We start from the raw sequence: 17,449 nt of genomic DNA, 5'->3' as shown, positions 1-17,449 counted from the left end.
TGGCCGGTTGGTGCTTGAAATTCCGCGGTTCGGAAGCCGCAGATTACGGTTCGGAAATCGGCCGGCAAATAGAGGAAGAAAAATTGCGGGGCAATAGTTTTTGATAGTGATACCGAGTACGAGTTATTTCCTTGTTTTTTTTTTTTCTTTAGTTTTCTTGTTTTCTGTTCTTTGAACAGCTAGTAAATCGGGGAAGAAATTATATTCCGTGATCATATCGCTGTGCTGTGTCTTTCATTCGTATATGGTAAAAGATATTGGATGTAATATCACGATATTATTACACGTGACGTGGCGAGTTGATTTTTTAAAATTCATCTCACGATGATTCGTTTGGTTGGGCATCATTGAGTCAAAAAAATGGATACGGAATCTTGGGAGAAGATGAAGTGAAGGTAATAAATAAATATTCTTCTTTGAAACTCCAACGCCTGCAGCCTTGCTGCTATTACCTCTGACCTTTTAAAGTAGATAGTCTCCACGAGTGTAATAATGTCTGCCTTATCAAAGACACGGAGTGTTCATTAAGCAGTTTTTAAAACAAAAAACCCTCACCGGGTCCGCAGCGCGCTCCTGCAGCGTGTATTATCAATATTTCATCGTTTATCCCGCCGCGCCGGCCGCCTTTTCGCACTGCCACGGTCTGGAAAGTTGCCCGGCGTTCGGAAAGTCCGGACAAAGTGTGAGAATTTTCGGATAAAAGTTTCACAGTTTTATGTACACATATACTTATAATATAAATAATACACACGTATGCGGGTCTTCTATTTTTCATGCGGGCAGTCTTCGTGAGTAATTTACGAGCTGTGGGATGGTGATGTGCGAGTGTTGGGGATAAATTTGTCATGATAAATGACTGGCGAGAATGGATTGTTCGGATGGATGATTGGCGGAAGTTCTTTCGCCGCTTTGCGAAATATATTATAATTTGAACGAGAATTGACGGGGGGAGAATCTTTCCTTGTTCAAAGATGACAGATCGGGCTCCGCGAACTTTGGCCGAATAAATCGGCATATTTGCGGCGACGGAAATGGAGCCGGATTACCGTGGAAAATGTAAATACAGAGAGTATTACACGTACGTATCTGGATGTACAGACGCGTCGGCGTTCCCCCGCTTCCAACGGCGCTCACTCGGAATCCCATAAATTGTTACGTTCGTTTTACGTCTATTTTACGTCTGTCTTCGAAAGCAATGGGCGTCGGTGTAGAAATGGCCGTGTTGTCGACGAGTCCGGCGTATCGCGAACAAATAATTTCAAATGTATCACCGGGCTTCCGTCTCACGATACAATTCCATTCTCTGCGGACATCGATCACTCAATTTCAGGGGTGACTGGGATGAAAATAAACCACATCCTTCAATGATATCGGTACGATTTTCAATCGCGAACACTCTCTTATTTTTCATGTTTTTATTCGTGTCACTGTAATTAAAAACTGTTGAATTTTCGTTACTTGTAATTGTCCTGATCGAGAGAGAATGTTTTTTTTTTTCATTTTTGCAGTAGAGAAAATTAGCGAACCCTACAATTTCATTCAAACAACCCAATTCGCAATTATTCATTTGACATGATTGTTGCATCTGAATATCCGCGAGATAAATTGCCGGGGAGTGCGATAACTGCAGTCGCGTTGCATGATGAATGTTCCGATATCAGCCACTGGACAATTTAATTGCATCTGTAGTTGAAATGATTGAGTGCTTGGAATTTGGTATTGCCGATTTTAAATATTCAGAGAGTGCAAACAGAAATACGTGAATTCCGTACCTCTGTATTGCATACTGAAAAAGAAGACTCTTAGTCCAAAGTAACTTTTCTCTACGTATGAGATAAAAGAGTTTTTACCGCAATTGCCGCAACTTTTGTGAGATAATTTCGGAGCTTTTTCCGTACTTGTTATACATGTTGCATCAAATAATTTCCTAAAATTACTTGTGTTAATATAAATTATATCTCTCTCGTTCAATTGCTTGCGAAATCCCGAATGACACCAAATTAGGCAATCAGGAACGTTATTTTCGTCTTTCCTTCGCAGTTTCAATAACGCAGACTTCGTTCGTTCGGAATTATGTTTCTACTTCGCTAATTGGTGAAATGTAGTGAGCCTATTGTATCGAAATACGCTGGAGCACTGTGACAGAAATACCGTGATAATTCTCTTCCATTATACAAGCGGGCCGAGAGAGTGGAATAAAACAGATAAAATAAGTAACGTGCACGGAATTACATACATGAATTGCATTTAGCTCCCCGACGCTCGCGACGTTGTTCCGAAAGTTATATTGTGAAACAACGCAGTTGTAATTTCCGCGGAGTTTCGCGTTGCCTTAGTATTTAATATCACAGCTGTGTACCGTATGCAAGCACGGCAGTCGCCGGTCCCGTTCTTCATTTAGCGCCTTTATTAGAATGCATCAGATTTTTCGTCCGGTGTATTAAAATGTTGCGTCGCGACTCGAGGTCGGCAGTTCGGATGAACTTAACTTACCCCGGACATTTCACCCTGCGTGCTTTGAATTCTCGCGTTAACGCCGTTGCGGAATTCGTTGATCCTTAATTTTTAACCCAGAGGTAATGGCTGAAATCGTCGTTTCGCCGGATTAATTTTTTTCTTCACAGGAGCCGTAATCCAAGTTCCCGGTACCAATTTACTATATTTAAAAGTGAGGGGGAAATGAGAGCTCGCTCAAATTTACCCCATTTGCAAACTTTCTTTCGCCCGCGTGCCCCTCTGTATTACATCTTGTAAAGCGTCTGAAATAATTGGTTGTAAAGTTGTAATTTATTTGAAAATAGCAAATATCCCGTAGCTCCCACCTCGGCTCTAATTAATGCCGGATAGAAAGTTATCTGCCGGAGGGTTCCTTGTACTAAATACACAATTAGCGCAAAATTGGCTGTTCCCCGGAACCTTTTACGCCTGGGTTACGCCCGGTTAATTTTTCAATTTTCATTCCTCTCAAATCGTTATCATTGTTATTGTTATTGTTACTCTCATCACCCCTCTCGTATTAAAAATGAATCGGTTGCTCGCAGCGATGAACAATGTTTTACATCGAGTTTCGGTCCGGTTCGATGGGTCGATGCAAACTTATTACCCTTTTTTATATTCCAACGTGCGCGGTGCATCTTACGTAGACGGAGACTCTGCGTTAAGAACAAAAAGATTTAAGGCCAGTGGAATGTTAAACGGAGCGTGAACCCCTCGCGCTTTGTGCTGATTAGTCGTTGTTTTTGTTTACCCTGTCCCAGTCTTGGGCACTTGTATCCATACGTGCGTCTTCCTTGTTTGTTATGGGAAATTTATAGTGGTGCTGATTTCACGGTCAGGATCATTCTAGGATCAAGTTACAGTCCGAATATTGCAGACAGAAAAGTAATTAATTTTTATAACCAAAACATTTAGTTTGTGCCGAAGAATTTTCGTAAGGTTTAATATGCAACCCGCCAAACGCTGTGTTGATATAGAAAAAAAAAAATAACAGTAAGAAATTGGGTAAATTGCAACACTGTGCATGGAAAAAATATGCTTCTTATTTTATAAAGATTGCAACACGATTTACCAATTATTGAAACTTATGATCAATCATCGTTTAGATATACCTAATTGATTCGTGTGGATAATTGAATACAACATCAAACAATGACAAAGGACTTATGTATCAGTCGCTGTGACGAAACATTTCCAAGACATCCCGGAATGACGAAAATATCTCGTCGCATTTTCGCAGCAGTCGATTAAACGAATTTCCGTCTACATTTTTCGAGTTGCGGGGATGCTAACCAGTGGAAAAGGCAGCTACAAATCGATTCCGATAACGATACAAAAAGTATTCAGGCCTGAAAAGCCGCAAAAAATACCGAAGCTGATCTTTCGAAGTCGCGCGTGAGATAAGACGAAGCGATCAAAATTCCATTACGTTCATGCGAAGACTCTTAGATCGAGTCACTCGAAACGACGCGAAATCATTGAAACTCTAAATCATTGAAAATGGTAAGCCGTCGTCACTCCCGAAATTCAGTCGGAGAACGTGAGTCGATGATTTGCGGCACCCTCGCGTGATCCATCAAACTTCGATTTCTCGAGAGCCGCGAGTGTTCCACCTCTGCCATTTGCCCGCGTCTCTCTCCCGGAGGAGTTATCTTCTTAGGGAGAAAAAGGAAACATGCGGTAAACGGTGGGAGGGGAGAAGGGCAGAAGCCCTCGTGTAAATGAGTGCTCGTTTCAGCCAAAGGTAGGCCGCTCTGCCTTGCGTAGCTACGCCCTTCGCTCTCTCGAACGTTGCCAAAATTTACGACGCTTTTAACTCCCGACGGTTACATCAAATTTGCAACTTTCACGTGCTCATTGAAACATAGATACATTTGCGCTCTCAGCTTCTTCCAACATATTCGCGCAATTTTCATTCGAATTTCCAAAGTATCGCTAATCGCAAGTGTTTTATCAATTTGAAACAAAAGGCGTACGTCGGTGCGGTGAGTAAACTACTCCGTACCATTAGTCTAATAAAATGTATCCGAAGTGCCAAAGATTTGTTTGTCAAAGTATGTTTTATCAGCTTATATGTATATGTATGTAAACGTGGCTCGTTTATCAGCGAAGCGATCGTTGAGACCAGAAAGGAGGCCGCACGGAGGCAGCTGTTTACCATAAAATTTCACTGATATTATACATACACCCGGCTGTATCTATTCGCCGAGCGTTTCCAGCCCGCGAAGACAGAGCCCGTTATTTTCTTCTTCCCTTTCTTGTCTTTACCGCATTTTACGATTGGCCATGATCTGGGATAGGCCATAGTTGAGGAAAATTGGGGAAGCTGAGGTGAATTTTAGTTTCGTTTTATTGCCCGACGGAAAATTCAAACACACGCTTGATAAAAAATATAAAGGGAGAAGACACGTGTAGTAGTTGAATTTTTGAGCGACTTGTCCTCGGGCGGGAAATTATCGCAAAGACGTCGTCTTGGATCGCGAGTAGAGGTGTACCTGCGTATACGCATGGTATACGTCTGGGGATATTGCGGAGCATACACTCTCATCACTGGAAATCTCGCCTGATATTATTAAACTACCTAGAAGTTTAACAACAACGGGCCGCGATGACGCCCCACAGCTTCTTGCGTATATGTGTAATAATGTAGTGTAGCGTACGATTAAGTTTACCGCTTAAGTTATGCCGTGCAACGACCGAACGGCTGGATGTTATCAGCCTTCCTTTGCCGCCTGGGTACGGAGCTTGATTTTCCCCAGGAACCAGAGCGATCATTAAATGTGCCGCGGTATTTCCAACGACATTTTCATCAGCTCGCCCGAGCACGAAACGGTTGAATATATTTCACGGTCTATTTTCAAGTCAAGGATCGAGTCTCTTCGACTAATGAGCGAAATGGCAAATTGTCGCGAAATACGTTGGATTCGGTGCTGATGATTTTGGAAGCGTAACGGTAAGAGATTAAATCCCGGGACTTGACACTTCTCGAAGCTGCAAGAGGCTGAGCAAACGAAAGGCAGAGAGGCAAGTGGAGGCCTTGCGTGGTAAATATGCCGCATGACTAGGCAGCAAAGTTTCTGTTCATAGAAGTTGTCGAAGCGACGAAACAACCTGCGGATTCCACTCAAGGTACTTCCAATTTTCCCCCGAACAATGTTGCTGTTTGCCCCGTGAAATCACCGGCTCGGACGCTGGCTCATTCAAACGCGAGAGTGAGAGAGAGAGAGAGAGAAAGAGAAATGTTTCCCGCCTGTTTGCGGAGGCGTTGAAAAATTGGAAAAAATTGATGGAGTTACCACGAAGCTTCGCGGGTTGGAAGAGAATTTATCGTTTTATGTTTCGAGCCGATGTGGCGATCGATCTTTACGATAATTACACTTCCAGCCATCGTTGATGCTATAAAGTCATAACGTTCAACGGTATAAAGTAACGAATTTTATTCCTCTCTTTACGCCCGCAATAACGAGATACTGCATTAGCCGTCCCGGGACCCCGAGTTCCGAATCCGCGGCATTCCCGATCCCCTCGGGAACTGAGCGGTGGGTTCGACTTTCCAGGCTTTTTTTTTAAGCGTGATTCGTGGCTCCCGGTGATCAGGGGTTCGATTATATTAGCCCGAATTTGGATAGCCTGTATTTCTCTTCATACTGGGTTAAAATTTGGCCACTCCATTCCGCCAGAGAGGAGAGAAAGTAGCCCAGCTATTTCCCTGATCTCTACAACCTTTCATGATCTTTGCAACGATAATTACACTCCTCTGAGAAAATGACAACGAAATTTTCTGTCGGCGCTATTTACGCCTATCCACATAACAATATTTTACTCATCATCTGTTAGGTTCCTCGATTGATATGCATTCTTAACGACACCTTGATTCTAGTTACTGTTTTAATAAATACCAGCTTTCGTTCATACTTCTGTTTTCCGAACCACAATTCTCAGAGTTGCACTGAGATCAGTAGTGAATATCTTCTTTTACTTTGAATCAAAGCCGCCTTTTTCTGCCTACATGTTTTTTTTTCTTGCAAAAATTTCCAATGAGAACCAACGAAGAGCTGTACGTTTTTTTTTTTTTTTTTTTTTACTACTAATCAAGTTTGAATCCAATCTTAGGTTAACTAAAACACAGTGTTCAGCTTATCGTGGTTCTCGATCACAGTTGCCGTAGAGAAAATTGCAGCACTTCCGGTTTGCGTGCAACAACATCGAACGGTTTACCTGCGAAGAGCTTTCAGCAACCATCGAGTCATCAATTGAAAGCTGCTCTCGCAATCATGACTGTAATTACCGTTCAGGCTACATTTGCAACGAAAATAATTATTTCTGTAAATTGTAGGGGTATCCAATGTTAATTTGATTGCAACAGTGTTCGGTTCGTCGCGGCTCTCGATCGCAGGTACCATGGAGAAAATTACAGCACTTTCGGTTCAGGTGAAACCACATCGAACGCTTTACTTTGCGAAGAGCTTTCAGCAGTCGGAAGCCGCGCTCGCAATCATGACTAAGTGATTACCATTGAAGCCATATTTGGAATGAAAACAATTATATGTGTAAATTGTATGGGTATCCGTGAACGCTGATCATGTCTCGCGGGGTGGGCTCCGTTGACTAACGAGTACCGTGGATTAGAATTGGCTCGTTGATAGCTGGGCGTGCAGTGGATTATACAACCGCACCGGGTCCCCCTACCCATAATTTATCCCGAGCAGCAAATGTGTTTCGCAAGTCGAAATTAGTAATTAGAGGGGTTGACGAAGGGGGAACCGGGGCAAAGTCGTGGGCGGGTATCGAAGCGACACGAAATATGGTAATGATTATAATCAACCAAGACGAGGGTCTGATAATTGTTGCCGCTGCTGTCGGAACTAGGTGTCTGAATTTCCCTGCCAACTAGGATGGCCGCAGTCCTCTAACTTTTTCAGTCGTACCGTTTCACCGGAGTCTCTGTGCAAGGGAATACCACATCAGGGTTGACCCGAGTTGCGCCATTAATTGTGCCTGCGATGTTAAACTCCCGTCGATTCATTGTCCGTATTCTCTGAGCGGAAACGCGGTTCGAGGTAGCGGACGCGAGCTTATTGAGAGCGAAGAGAAACGGCGGCATCTTTTCCTCTCTACGACTTTTGTCCCTCGCAGAGCCAGCGCCGCATTATAGTTTTCTCAGCGTGGCGAAACGAGAAAAGTCCGCGGTTCCATTCTTCTTCGACGATGAGAACGATGGAAAACAATTTGAAACCAGAGGCGGAAGAAATAACTACGAGTAAAGAAACCGGGTAAAGACGTAGCCGAGCTTCGAGTGCAGTACTCCGGTTTTTCATATTTTTATCGTGCTTTCTTTCACTCTCATCCCCGTTCGTTCCTCGCGATCGTATCGCCGAAGACCTGGTAACGACAACGAGACACTCGCCTGGCTTGGAATCCGAAAGCAAATATTTTGCTTCACAAAGCCCTTCGCGAACCAAGAGGGGTCAAAACTGAAAAACTCACAAGTTCGCGACTTCGCCGAGTGGATGATGTGAGTAGGCATCCACCCCATGCAACCCATTACGTAGCGAGCAAGGGGAGTAATTCATTGACACATGCATCTGGCGAGGTTGCGTTAAGCCCACTTAAGAACCTCAACTTCTCCCAGTAAGATATTTACCCTGCTGGGCTGACACGGGAACCCACTTCTTGACTTTTCTTGTATCACATGGCGCGGCACGAGCTCTATATCACGGCTCTATACCGGGGGGTTGCAGTAAATGTCCGCAATTCACTTTAACGACACGCGTCTCTGGGTGAATGTCGCCCCTATAAGGATAACAACGAGGTTCGCGCCGTCGTTGCCCTACCATTGCTCACCTTTTCTTTGAAACACTCGCGAATTGCTGCACTTCCCGTAAATTCTCCGCCAGTGTTTTCACGGAAATCGAACCTATGCATTATACTACACGTGTATGTATGTATGGTCGTTGTTGCATTCGCCTGAACTTCTTTGCGAAGCGCTTCAACCTCGACGCGATTCGATTCGTTGGAAATAAGCTTGCGATTCGGTCACCGTTGTAATGTTTCGGTCGATTTTTGGCGATGTGAAAAAAATTAAAAAATACCCTCCCCATTTATCACTGCCTTATCGTTTACTAACCGGCACTCAGTCACTCCGAAGTTTTGGGTGGATAGGCCGAGCTCCGGGGATTATCGCCTGCGTATGTATTTTGGGGTCTGAGGCAAAACCTGCACACGTCTCACTTGTATCTCCGGAGACAGATAATGTTTTCGCTCACGACCTCGATTAAAGTGAATAATTAGATACCTGACAAAGCAGCGTCGCGAATCCCCGGTTCGAATGAGAGATGAAAAAGAGAATGAAAAAGAAAAAGATTAACAAGCGCTCTGCGGCGACGAAAAACCTGGGAAAATATTGGCGACAACTTTTTTGCCAATCTTTTAATCCGGAATAATTTCGACGGTAGAAAGGAAAATTAATGTTGAAAATAATTTCGTGGGATCGGAAAAACCGATGAGGAAAATTTTCTCGTAGCGTACGTTTTTCTTTGAAAATTTCAAAGGTATGTAAAAACTCTCTTAAAAATTCTCTGTAAGAGTTTCGGGGGTAAAGGGGACGATGACAAGCAGGTTTAACTTCGTCCGCATGAGGCACTCGAGCCGGGATTTATTCAGTCCCGTCTATGATATCCAAGATTTCGTTTCGCGGTGATTTTTCGCTATGTTTTCTCCGTGAAGACGAGACAAGTGAAAGGAGCGGAAAAAGCTCGACACGTGCCCGAATCTGCGTTCACTGATCCGGTGAACGTTTACGGTAGTAAAAATCATCTCGCTGTTCGCGGAGGAGCGAAAAATTTTGAGGCAAACCGAGTATCGACTGAACCAGACCGCGAGCTTTTGTCCGGCGAACAATAAGCTCTGTGACTAAAGGGAGAGACTGGAAGCTCGATTACGCAATATTGAACGGAATCCTGTTTTACCGCGGTTCCCACAGGATACGATTGTTCAACCGTGAAGCTCCGCAGGATATTAAATGACCAACTGGTATTGTCCACAATTTTGTACACTCGTAGATTTACTCGCGATTCCGGATTCATTTGATCGAAGTTGACGAGACGAAAGAAGAAAATGAGGAAACGACGACGGGTCGTCACGGCTGGTTTCTTTGCACTTATTTTGCCGGTCATGCGGATCGTCTTCCGAATTCCAAACCCTGTGTAACGCCGCAGAGTTCGCTATGCATTCGTTTGCTTCTTCGGGAGAGATTGGATTCTTATCGCAAATCGTCGGAAAACAGAGACGAGAGACGAAAGGTATCCACGCTTGTGTGTGTGTGAGTACAATCAGGGTTCAGCGAGGTTACGGCCGACGTCGCAAGGAGCTAGATTCAGGATCGCAACGCCTCGCGCGATCGTGTTGCAGGTTTACGAGGAGCTTCGATTCTCGGTGATATAAACCGGATCGCGAGATCCTGTCTTCCAGCCGCGGCGGACAAGATCAGCGATACGTGTCTGTGCGGGAAAGTGCAAGGAACCCGAGCGAAACGCCGGAAATCTGCATGAAAATTACATCTCGTCCCGTCCGTCGCCGCCTCGCTTATATGCTGATGAAAAACTGCGAGATCCAGCGTTATTGTTCACCGCTTGACAACGTCCTTTGGCCACTTAATTTATCATGCAACAAACTCCGGGTCACGAGCAGCTGGAGTTTCGGTTCACCTACGATTAATTAATTTCAATCTAAGCCCAACGGGCAAGTTTCTTCGGCTGTAGGCAAAGTTGAGTCAACTTTCGAAACCTCGCTGTTGCATTGATTTCGGTTACTCCGGACTAGAACCGCCGGATGCGTTGCCGCTTGAATTTAGTATCGCCCTTTTGCTGTATTCAATGTTAGTCTGACTGGAATTTTTCGCGAATTTTATCGCGACGATAAATTCTGTCTGCGCGTGTAAACTTATGACCACTCTGAAAATTAGGGAAAAATTTTTGACCGAGATTTTTTCACTTTTTCCCCCGGAATTATTTAGTTGATTTTATGAATTCTCGGGCGTTGATAAATTTCATGAATCAATCTGCGCCGTGAAAACTTTCCCTAGCCAGCTTATAATCGATAACTTCCGTATGGGCAAAAAATTGTTTTCGACGCTTTTGATGACTTGACAAATATTTTGCCAGGCTTTTTTTCACTTTCCATCATGTCGAGCAACTTTTCGCAAACAGCTACGTAAGTTTTGCAAGGCTGGGTCTGCGGTATGTGCGAATCTATTTTTTACGAGTTTTTTCAACAGCAAACTTTTGTCTTGTATAACGTGTATAAAGTTTTTTACGTAAAGAAAATTGTGTAATTTTTTTTTACACCCATCCGCACGAATCGTATTTCCATTCAAGATTTGCTTCCCGCTTACTCAGCCCAAAAGTTCAGCGACAACGGTAGCCGAGAAATTGCGTGTTCTGGCTGGTTTGAATCTCATACAGTTTTACTATCGCTCCCTGCGATCTCCGTGCTTGCGAATTTCATATAACGCGACTAGAAGTTTCGCGACTCGTGAGGTCAATGAGTTTGAGCTAAACTTTGCCATTGCCGACTAAACCATTGACCCTCCGATTTTTCACCGACGTTTGCCGGCCAAATGATTGGAAAAAACAATTCAAACGCAGAATATTGCAGTTGTAGAAAACATTCGTCATGATGATAATTGCGTATTTGACTTGATAATTCGGGGATTAAGCATCCCGGAAAGGTTGCAGATTAGCTCGGTGAAATGGCACCGTTATTTCGCCGTATAATACTTCGGGATTATTCGCGCGGAAGTTACTGCACAATTTTCTCAATGCTTGAAACCTCGCTCGAAACGAGGCTTACTCTTTTTCGTAATCACCAGCTCTACGAGTATCACAGCGTCGCTCCTCGACGCGATGTTATAGCCCCTCATTCTTGACCAATGGGAATCCTCGTGGGAATCACTTTCATCGTAACAACGCCTTCGAAATTGCTCCTTAATTACATTAAACCTGTAGGAACTTTGAAAATAAATACTATTCAAGATTGATCGGTAGTTTCCGGTTTATGAAACAAAATATTGAAGAGGTATCTCATTCGTCATCGTCGATATGTAAACATTTTACGTTCACTCCATAATTTCATCTCCATTTACGCGTTACTGTAGCGGCTAGTTTTTCAATTTTCCGTAATATAAATTCACGTTTCGTCGCGCAGAGTTCCAACGCGTCCGATAAAAATATAGCCTGGAAAAACAATTTTGCACACATCGCTTTGACGGATATAACGGTTGTTGCACGCGTGACGATTTCGACGTTTCTCGACTATAATTCGATTACTTGCATCCGAGTACCGTCGAAACTACGGGACATAGTGTCAATACCGTAACGAGCATGCAAAGCTCTGCGCATCGATCGTTGAATAAAATAACCGACGGACCATCGGTGGAAATTCTGGCAATTTTCTCCATCAATTGCCATATCTCGATTTCCACCTGCTGCGGCAGCGAATTACGAACCCTGCAGCCGTAATTCCTGCATCGGATGAAAAACCTCAGATTTACGCGAAACAGTGGAGCGTGTGATCGGTAGCTTGATCCTGCAGACTCGAGGTCCTGGAAAATTGAGGAACGCGGTTCGGTACAAATTGCTGCAGGAAAAACGAGGGCAAAGAAACAGAGGAAAAGGTTCGCCGGCGTGGTGCGGAAGAAGAAATTTCCTCCCTCTATGTGAACTGGATTTAAGGTTGCTCGGCTCAACGTCCTCTTTTCTCACCGCCCCGTTCGCCGTTTTAATTAAGAGAGCCAATGTAGAATATCAGCTATCTAGGGATCGTCGAGGGCTGATCAAACAATATTAAAACACCCCGAAATCCGGGATTTATAAGGTAGATCGGGCGATAATTCGCTAGCTCGCCATTTTTAATCACGAACGAGTGAAAGGGTAAAATTAATGCGATGAACTTAATACCATTTAGGTCATTATTTCGCGACAAGCTATCGCATTGAGCCTGAATTCGACGTGGATGAAAAAATTCCTCGAATTGTTATTAAAACTTGTGAAAAAGTGTGCTTATTTGAGTTGAGTGCGTATTAAACTGGCCCGGTAAACGAAGGGGGATGAAGAAAGTGAAACGTTTCAATGCCTTTGAATTTTATTCGTACGAATTCAAAGGGCGGAAGACGATGGCGGATAAAATTCGGACGGACCCCTTTTTCCACCTTTATAGAATTTTCCTTGATATTTTTTCGACGGAGAAAAGGCGACGAAGAAACAGAGGACAGGGATGAAAAATAAGGGCCGCCGGTCGATCCGGGAATTACAAATTAGGATAAATGTGTTTATTTGGTCGGAGTGACTGTTGCTCCCTAGTCCTGTATTATTTCCGGTCGGACGAATGCGGCGGGACAGCGGTCGGATCCCGAATAACGCCCGTGAGAGCAGATATATTACTGCAAGGCTCTCCGTATAAGTAATCCGTTCGCACTTGGGAAGCCGAGGATTCAACAGTCGGGAGCCGTACGTGTTTGGAAAACTGCAGGCAGCTTGAAATTGGGAATTTCAATCTTGCCGGGGGGCGAATCGCGACCGAGGCCGGGTAAATTTTCGGAAATTTAAACAAGCTTATAAAGCAAGAAGTGTAAAGTGAAAAGATAAACGCGGCCCCCGGGGCTTAGGCTTTCTTACTGGATTTTATGGACCCGCTCCTTCCGCTCTCCGGCTTATACGACACGCTACCAAGCTCGAAATTCGCACCCAGGGCTTCTCTGTATCTCTCGCCGAGGGGAAAGGGAGGTAGGTAGAAAATAAAGAAACGAGTGAAATTGAAATCGAGAAATATTTTTCTCCTTTTGCTCTCTTTGATTTCCGACTCGCCGCCTTTTATGAATAACCCAGGTAATTGCTCACGCTTCGACAGAGAGAATATAACCTGTAATGTGCCTGATATGATATGCCTTATAGGTATAACATTATGTTCGCAAAAGACCCCCTTTCTCACAGGCCCAATTTGAATACATCGCCTACTCGACTGTTGATGAATTCCTTTGACCGACTGATGAGGTAGGAATTTCAATATCTCGTCGTCGATTCGACCAAGGTATTGGCGGTGAGCATTTTTCACAACGCGAGATGATCCAGAAATATCTGCTTTTATGAATTGCAAAAATTTTCCTCTTAACTTATCCGGAAACTTACCCGACGCACATTTTCACTAGCTTGCGAAAAATTTCTCGCCGCGTACGTTTCGTTGTGAAAATATGTGTTTTCAAGCACCTACCCCAGTCTATGCAGATAACGCACACCCTAATTTCGCATTTTTGGTCTCTGTTTCTTCGAGGAAGGCGACATCGCCTTGAAATTCTCACCCAATTGTAATTGAATTATTCCAAAGCGATTCGCCCGAAGAAAGACAAGAATTCCCCGTCTCTAACCGAAGGAGATAAAACCCGGTATTTTATTTCAACCGTTGATTATGAAACAGATGAAAGAAGAAATTTGAAAACCAATTGCGGGAACTTTTCGATTTAGATTTGAAATAAATTTATCCGCTTATAGGTAATATTGGACTCCTGGCGAATCTGAGAAGCGAAATTGTTTTCCCTCCTCTTTTAAGTTAGGAACAAAAAAACTAACCCAGCGAAGAGATGACGCGCCTTGTACGGATCATCCGAATAGCAACGGCCACTAGGCTAAAACTAATCGATGCATCGATTAATCAAGCTCAAAAAAAAATAATCAAACATGACTCGATTAAATGTGTTTTTTATGAGACGGTGCGTTGTGGAAACAAAAATTTCGTTAATTTCAGTATGGCGGATAAGTTTCTTGATAACTTACAGTTCCATTCGAAATATTTTTCAATATCAGGTGAAAATATTGATTTGTCTGTCGCGTATTGTATCAAATAGGAACTTATCGATTAAGACAATGATCGATAAATTGATATCGTATCGCGTCGTTCACGGGTGTGAAAAACAAAAACCGACTGCGGGGAAAATTGATGGATTATTTTTAATCATTCTTAGAACCAGAGGAGCAACTGCAGAGTCCTGACCCGACTGACCAGGGATTCCCGTCACATGTCAAGTCCGCGGTGTCGAGGATATCGCGTGAGCTCCACCGACTTAGGAAGGCGGTAATTACACCTCAGCGTTAGGTGTAATCTGGGGGTTCGTTCTCGTTTCTCGTCCCATGTAACAGGGATCGGTCCTCGATTGATCGCTCAGCGGATGTATAAAAGCTAGAGCCGTCATCGAAAAACCCACTCGTCGGAATAATTTAGCGTATTCGCGCTCCGAACGAGACGCTGACGGAACTGCGGGTGCTCTTAAATGGTGAGAAAACTCAAGGATTCGAATACGTATTTAGGATTTCGTGGCTGCGGACCGATCGATGATCAGGGATCGGTTGAATAGACGCGTTTTAAGGATTTTGATTTGTTAAGAATCGACATTTATTGGTCACTTTGATACGGGATGGACATTATTGTCAGCACGAAGCGGAAATTGAATTACGAACAGGAGCTTGGACATTGGTTTGATATTTTGGTTCGCTTTGAAATGAAATTTCGTCTTATTTCATTCGACGATAATTTATTCTGCTCAAAAAACTGTGTTTTACAATTTTATTACAACGGTTTTCTTTTCTTCTACGGCTTGCGAATATAAATTTGATAAATACTCGATATACTCTTCGTGATAAAATTGAGGACGAAAGGTCGATTTTCAACTCTCCAATTTCCTTCGACCTATAATGATTCACTCTCGGAGTGGCGAGTTACAAAACTTATTGCTCGAAGCTCGACAGAGATCCAATCTGAACTCAGCAATTGAACGGAATGCATAAACGTGGCAATTTTCCTCAACGAGGCAAGAATCGGAGAAGAGAAACTAACGACTTCGAAAGAGGCAAACCTGCCGCCATCCGACACTCGGTGAACAAGACGTCGTATCGGCTTTGGAAAATATCAAGGAAAACAGATCCTCGTTTTCTCGTTACACGACTCTGTCGAAATCGCCGGCGAAGAATTGCTTCCGCGATCTTCCTGAACTCGCGAGGAATCTTGAAATACGGTTTACGGTTTTTCACACCTCCGCATTTGTTCAAAGCACACGGAGTGCAACGCCTTCGAGAATAGCCACGGAGATAGAGAGATACTTTGTGACTTCTTTCTTGGGTACGGCGATGTTCTTTAATTTTTTAGGAAAGTTATGCCCCCAATTTTACCAACGATGCAAACTTTCAATTCAATACAAAAGCAATCGTTGTTAGCAAACGGAGCCAAAAACTTTGATATCGTCTGAATTGCTTTTCAAAAGTCGAACTTGTATACAAGTTATAAATTTATTGATATCGTTGTTATCGTTTCATGTTATGTATCGAGAATTACTCGCGTATCTCAAATCTTCGTAGGTATTGTCTAACCATCCCTGTAACGTGGACGCTGGATAAACACCGAAGTAAATCGTGAAAGTTTTCGGTGTCTGTTACGTAGAACTGACATCGCGGTTTCTCGTCCAGCCGTTGAAATATTTTTTTACCTCGGGGAGCGGAGTCTCGAGTGATCAGGATTCAATTTTTTACTACGACACGCAAGGGAAAAGACGGAACTCTGCTCTATCTCTGACGGGAATAGATTCCGAAAAAGCAAAAACTAGAATTCGGTGTATTTGTCGGGACTGGTCGATAATTTTGTATTATTCATCTGTTCTGAACTTTCTTTGCGATGGAATAATTGTGCATAGCAAATACCTTATTCAGAAAACCGAGAAAGAAGATTCGAGAGGACATGTTAATGGTAAAAGTAGAAATCAGTCAAGTTTTCCAAATGGTACCAGCAAAACTACGGTCGGCCGTACGTTGAACCGAACACTAGAAAAGCTAAGGCTTTATGAATTCAAGACGTGCATCGGTCGGAGGCGAAGCCGGCAATATCTGTACGAGATAACGCTGCTTTCTCCCAACATTTTCCCTACATTTTTCCGGTCCTCTTTCTCTCCTTCGAGGGAGCGAGAATTTCTTTGAAACGAAATTGTACCGCAGCCACATCCCCGATACTCGGAGCTGTTATAATCGACGAGATAAGGTGAAGGGGAAAAGAGAGCGTAGAAATAAGGCGGAAGATATTGGAGGGAACGAGACGCCCGGACGAGAATCAGCGTTGTATGGTGCAAGGCATGGAAAAGTTTCGGCGGACACTGACAAATTACACTTTTCTTTTCAACGAGATTGAAATCGTTTCTCCGCATGCTCACCTTTGCATATGCCCGTGACTAATGCCGTACCTCTACGACTTCGAAATGGATCCTTGCATTTTATAACATACAACGCGTGTATGCGTACGCACCTCGGGAAGGGACGTAGCAAGAAAAGTTTGGAAGGGAATTGGAAAACTGTACCAGCGAAGAAATGAAAGCGTGTTTGGTGTTCGCGTATGAATATAAGCTGCTTGAAACGGGAATGTAAAGTACGAATCTGATTTATATGCATGCGGTGTTAGCCTTATTACAATATTATCTACACGCGAGTTTGTTCAAACTCAGCCCCCGAACTTTCTGTCAAAATTATTATAATTCCCTGTTCGTTTTCCATCCGAGAAAGAGAGAGATGGAGAAAGGGCGAGAGGGGACGCGCATCACTCGGAATAATTAACGCGGTCACCCCAGGCTGAAATATTCGAACCATGGCGGCCATATCGTGTCGTGGCAAAACGGCGACGCGGGCACGGGGTGGGAACAAGCAATGAAATTGCGATCCGGCATACCTTCGTTACGACAACGTCAGCGTCCGACTCTGAGGATCATTCGTCATCCCCCAGTGAAATCTTCATCGTTTCTACACGTATACACCGGGTAATTGTACCTGTACGCTAAACGTGACGCTGCGGTGCAACGCGTGACGTTTAATTTCCAAAATTTATGGACGCGAACGGGCGTATAAACGGCGATGTCCGATCGCGGTCCGGC

General features: G+C 43.7%; 1 protein-coding gene across 1 annotated transcript in view; it reads left to right on the top strand.

Annotated features, from left to right (window-relative positions):
* The window catches only part of LOC124293037, a 50,750-nt gene continuing 33,301 nt past the window's right edge, over positions 1 to 17,449 (top strand). Inside the window, exon 1 of the mRNA XM_046731944.1 lies at positions 1 to 395. The gene's annotated coding sequence lies outside the window, so the exon portion shown is untranslated. The remainder of the gene's footprint in view (positions 396 to 17,449) is intronic.

The sequence above is a fragment of the Neodiprion lecontei genome, chromosome 2 (genome assembly GCF_021901455.1).
Source record: "Neodiprion lecontei isolate iyNeoLeco1 chromosome 2, iyNeoLeco1.1, whole genome shotgun sequence".
Classification (NCBI taxonomy): Eukaryota; Metazoa; Arthropoda; class Insecta; order Hymenoptera; family Diprionidae; genus Neodiprion; species Neodiprion lecontei.
The sequence above is the reverse complement of the archived record's forward strand: the minus strand, read 5'-3'. Positions and strand labels throughout refer to the sequence as shown.